The following is a 6,507-nucleotide window of genomic DNA, read 5'->3' on the forward strand; positions in this document are numbered from 1 at the left end:
CCTAACTGTATTTAAATCGGCCTGCGCAGATTTTTTTTATATGCGCAGGTTCTATATTTTCTTTGGCATATGTTGTGCTTGATTCTGAGATTCTGAAAATTATGAATTCATATATTTCCTTTGGCATATGGTGTGCTTGATTCTGAAAATGATGCATCTTGGGCGTGTTTCTTCAAGAATCTAAAGGAAGCGTACGGGGTTAGACAAAACATGTGTATTGTGTCTGATAGGAATCCAAGCATCATAAAGGCTGTTGGTGATGTGTATGAAGATGTTCCACATTATGCATGTATGTGGCATCTATGGGGTAATGTGAAAAAACTTTACGGAAAGTCACATGATGCATTGTCGGAGATATTATACAATGGCCAAATCATATTCAAAGTCAGAATTTCACATGTTAATGAAAAAAGTTGAGGCAGCTGATATAAGGGTGAAGATATATTTGGAATTGGCCGGTTACGAAAAGTGGGCTAGTTCGTATGCAACAGTTCACAGAGGATGGACTTTGACTTCAAACATTGCAGAGTCAATAAATGGAGTGCTTGTATCAGCTAAAGAACTGCCAATTTATGACTTTCTTGAGGAAGTTCAATTACTATTTGCAAAATGAAATTGTGCAAATAGGCAGGAGGCTTCATATACCTTCACAACACTCATTGGAAAGTTTAATGACATACTCAGTGAGAACGAGGCTTTGTGTACCCGTATGACAGTATGACCTTTTTGATTTGTGGAAATTTTAATTATGAAAATATAAATATGAAAGGATAAAATGCATAAAGTATCAATGTGAAAATACTTTCCATGAAGTTGTAAATAAATGAAAAGATATAAAACATAAAATATATGATCATTTAAAATACATAATATGTATTTTGCATATGTATATTGTTGTATTGAAAATTACTAACACCTGCATATGTATTTGGCTGCTCTGTAAAAATGTACTCTGCATATGCATTTTTATTACATAAATATTTTTTTATTATTATGTCAGGTTGTACCAGCCACAGAATATGTATATACGGTACACGACAAACAAAAGCACTTCATTATTTGCATCAAAGAAAAGAAATGCTCATGTAATGCTTTTCAAATAGATGAGATACCATGTGCACATGCTTGTGCGGTGTTAGAGAAAAAGAATTTTAAGACGGGGCCATACTGTTCTGATTTGTTTAAACCAAAAACAGTTTTGAAGACATATGATGTTCCAATCTACCCGTTGCCACACAACGATGACTGGATAATTCCAGAGACCACACTTGCTGAAAAAGTACTGCCTCCAAAATACAAAAGACCTCCAGGAAGACCTGCAAAGAAGGATCGTGGAAAATCAGGCCGAGATATGTTTGGAAAGAAGAATATCAACTCATGTGATGGTTGTGGGGCTAAGGGTCACAATAGGCGCTCTTGTAGGAAATATCGCAAATGAGACATTTCTTTTTCTATATTGTTTCTTAATTTTTTTTTTCCTTTTTTATAATGATGAACTAATTCAGTTTAGTTAATGCATTTATGAATGAATCATTTGACAATTAAAGACAGTAATATCTGAATAATGGAGCTATATATGTTTCAAAATCTGTACATTACATATGTATTTTTAAGCAGCAGTTCATATGTATTTTTGACATAGTAAATATATGTTAGGTTAAAGGTGGTAACTTTAATTAACAAAACAAGTATATGATTCGTAATTGTTCAAAGTTTTAAATATATGTGACATATAAATATATGTTTGAATTGCATAATGTTATTACTGCATACTGTAAAAATATATTTGATGTATAATACAAATGTCTTTTTTAAAAAAAATATAATCACTGCATATGTATTTTGTAACTATAGACAAACCTATAACTTCATAAAAAAGTCAAATTTATCTTTAATTCAAATTCTCAAGTATAATTATTTTAAATGAACACATATCAAAAATTAAATATTAGGTTTAATCAATATGTATTTTCCAACATCGTTATATTAACACGAAATATGTATTTTTTGAGAAAATATTTATAACGTATAATCCATATGTATTTTATAGCAAAATATCAACACTGCATATATATTTTTTAAATAACTGCATTAAAATGTCAAATTACACTTTAATTTAAATCCTAATTTATAATTATAGTTAATGAAAATATAGTAAAAATGCATATTAGGTATGTTGCAGTTGTATTTTTTAAGTGTTTGTTTCTGATATTTCATATGTATTTTTTTGCTGAATAACAATTGATTTATACTACATATGTATTTATAAGGATAATATGAAAACTACATATGTATTTTTTAACTAAATCTCACAGTAAAATGTTGAACTCCTTAAATCTAACACTACATGTTGTATTTAACAATATAGGAATGTGGTGAAAAACTTTAAAGAACAACAACATACTAAAATACATATTAGGAATGCTCCATATGTATTTTTGCAATATTTGATTTTAACACTGCATATGTATTTTTATACGATATATGTATTTGTAAATGTAATATAAAAACTACGGAAGTGTTTTTTAACAAAATCTCACCGTAAAAGGTAGAACTCCATGAAATATGAACAAATTCAAAACATATAATTAGTCTGTACAATCAAAACCTACATCCATAAACTAGTTTCAAAAGTACAAAAAGTCAAAAATCAATAAACCATCATACATCAACAACTTCAGTGACACTAGTTACTCTACTTTGCCTTGCAGGCCTCACGGGTGCTTCGACATCACTAATGACATTTGCTTCTTGTTTTCGGATCCCATAATCCCACAAAAGTGCAGCATATCTTGTACGGAGTGCGTTGGGGTCGAACTCAGACGCAATAACTTTGTGACCATAAGAAAGGCACTCTGCATACATAACCATAAACACACCACAATAGCTACAAAAAAAATAAATACATTTGATTAAATGGTGAAATATATTTTGTACAAAGATACAGTTTTGGTATATGTAATTTCAAAACTCACAAGTGTAGACACGTAATTTTGTCCCTCCGAAAGATATTTTTTGCCTATTTACCTTATTCTACCGTGTATCCTCATCCGTATGATAATCCCTCCGCAAAAAAACAAAAATAACAAACCAACAACCTACCCTATCAAATTGCAACACCTCACTACCCCTCCATTTCTTGTCCACAAAGGCAAAAAGGATAAACATACATTAAAAAAGGGGATCCCACGAAGAAACCTTCCAGGAAGGTGCCAAGAACCCTTTTGTTTTCATTTTTTTATATATAGAGATTCACACCTCATATACAACAACAATATACAAACCCACATCATCATCTCCATATTTCTCTTCTATTGAATACACAATCATCCTCCCAAAGAGGACACACGACCACCACCATATACTCAGGCATAGACCTCACAATACACTCGGCTCCATCTCCATTTTTATACACAGAAACCAGAACACACTCACGCACATAGGAGATTCCATGGAAAACGAATAAGGGGTCGAGATTTTCCTTCTTCTTGAAAACACACTGAGATCGTGAGAGAGAAAAGAGAAATTGAAGAGATTGGGCGATTGAGAGATGGGGAGAGGACCAAAAAGACGTGAGGGAGAGAGATAAAGAAAATGAGAGAAAGAGGGAATACGACGGAAAAGGTTGGCTGGTCTTTGGGTTTTTCGGTGAAATTTCTCGCCAGAATTGGTATTCCCTTACCAGAATTAGAACACCCGTACCTTCAAAATATCCGAATTCTTTTCCGTTTCTGGTTCTCCGAAAAAATCTCACCAGGAAAATATTGTTTCGTTGACTGCCGAGATCCATCGGAGCTTCAGTGAGTTCGAACTTCACCGAAAATAGCAAACCTAGCGAGACTCGTTTCAAGCTTGGTTCAAAAATTGGGATTTGGATTTCTATTCGTCTTAACCCGTTCGTCGAGTCCAGTTTCGGATTTTCATTCTCTATACCGAGTGTGGATTTTGGTCGCTCTCGAGATTCTCTATTCGGGCTTTCTGATCTGGTTTTCTTAGACAGTGTTATCAATGTAATATTCGAAGGTCCAATTCTATATCTCTTATCTCTTTTTTTGTGAATATTTTTGAATGGTGTAATTTTTGGTTGAATTTGGTTGAAGTAATTTTACTCGTCGTTATCTGATTGTTAATCCTGGTGTGAAGTATGTTTATCACGTAGTTGATTTGGGGTTAAGTAAAAAAGATCGAAAATTGTCAAAAGCGAACGTTGATTTATGTTGGTTCAGTGATGATTGCCTGCTTCAGAATGAACATTGACTTTGTTAAGTTCGATAGTATCATGTTTTAGGCCGTGGATCATTAGGCAAGCAATAAGTTGGGTAGGCAAAGTTTAGGATTTGTGATTGTTGAATGATGAAATGTTTGTGGAATGATTTTGATTTATACATTGACATCTATTGTATTTATTTGGCCGGGGAATGCCCCAAGGTATTTGTGTTGATTTATCCGGGGAATGCCCCAAAGTATTTTGTACTCGGAGGACGTCTGTGATGAAGGCTCAAGGCATCGGGTAAAACGTCGGAGCATAGTTTAGGATTAGTTTAGAATAGGATTTATATTTTTTTCGCATTTTTTCTATTTTTGGATTGTAATAATTGGACTGAACACTATAATTTTGGATTTGTTTGTTTGTTTGTTTGATTGATTGACTTGTATGTTTTTGTGTGGTTTATACACTCTTAGTGTCGAATTAGCCGATATGTTCCACCAAGCGACCGTGGTCGAACCATGGGATCGAGGGGTGCCTAACACCTTCCGCTCGGTCAACAGAATTCCTTAGCTGGAATCTCTATTCGCAAACCAGTTTAAAGAGTCAAATGGTTTTGAAAAGGATTTTCCAATGGTGACTTAGCACACCAGATTTTGGCAAGTGGCGACTCTAATTTCAAATGTAAAAACAATCCTTCTTCGAAACAAATCGTTTTCTTTTGTCACTTAATAATAAAAACCCTTTCGAAACTTAAAATACAATCTTTTGGAGTTAAAAAAGGGGTGTGACAACAAGCTTCCATTGGGTTGTTGAGGCAAATCATCTTGAAATAAAACATCAAACATATCTGAGGATTCTTTGTCTTTGTATCTTGGATGGCTTTGATGATCAATCCCTTTCTTAACATAGAAATCACATGCTTGGAGACACAATGGAATAACCTTTGCTATTTTCTCGATCTCAGCAAGAACAGTCGCATAATGACCACTGAATTCATATGAATCATACAAGAATATACACCTCTCTGAAAATGATAAAACCGCGAGAACCCAGTGATGTTTTTCCTTTATATTGACTGGAATAAAAATGTCTTCGACTGTATGCCATGGCACTGCGGCATGCATACGGAACTCATTGATGTATTCCATAAGATGCTGCTCCTGACCTCCATCTTTAAGATTTTGAGCATCCATAGAATATACATTATTCAACGATCTAATTGCGTTCATAAAGTTGCAGTCAACTGTACTGTATTTGTATGATTTATTTGGCTAATTTTTATACGAACTATGTGGCCCATACTTCGACTTCTTCCTCAAGTCGTAAAAGCAGACATCAATATGCTGCATTAGTGAATACGACAAACTTTAGAGCATTCAAAAAAATTGTATTCTAAATATTACAGTCTATGAAAGTAAAAAATACATATGCAATTTTTTATATTAATGTAGATGACTTGTGTATCAAAAATTGCATTCTTAAAGTTCAGTTACATGCAGACAATGTTATCTGCATAGTATATGCAACAGTATTTGATGTAGTATACTATATCATACTTTGAATTCTTAAAAATACATACATGTTAAACCAAATGTATTTCAATGTAACCTAATATGTATTTTTAAGTATTGTTACAGACGAAATGGAAAAATTTTCATTTCAAAATAATATACTAACTGAGTCTGTCCATGTCTGATCTGCAAATCCCATCTTATAGAACCAGTTTTTGTCTTCCACAGTCTCAACACCAAAATGCATCTTTGAAATTTCTGATTTTTCCCTCTTGTAATGATCCACTTTTCATTTCTTGTGTATTTTAAGGATTTGGTAAGCCATGAAAACATGTATTGATACAAAAAATAATTTGTCACTATTCAAATGAACAACCTCTTAGCAGTAGCTTTTAATAGGTCCGCAGAAATTCAGTCCGTGAAGTTCTTCACAATCTTTTTATCTTTTATCCCATCAACCGAGCGATATAAAAATGGATGTTTCTGGGGGAATATGCGTATTACCCCTGCTGAGCTCCCTATATAATTGTAGAATATAAAAACTTAATAAATACAAACGTATTTGCAATACATATTACATAAAAAATTATATATATCTTATTGTACTTACCAGTAGCTGAACCAAATTTTTTGGTGTATGGCGATTCCTTGAATTTTGATGGTCGCCTAATCCTTAACTTTGGTCTGAGATTTTTTACTTCACGATTAGCGGATGGATAAATGGTGATGCTTTTATCATTGTAGACATTCAAGCTAGGTAGAAACTCATCCGGGATTGTGTTTTGT

The sequence above is a fragment of the Capsicum annuum genome, chromosome 12, assembly GCF_002878395.1.
Source record: "Capsicum annuum cultivar UCD-10X-F1 chromosome 12, UCD10Xv1.1, whole genome shotgun sequence".
NCBI lineage: Eukaryota > Viridiplantae > Streptophyta > Magnoliopsida > Solanales > Solanaceae > Capsicum > Capsicum annuum.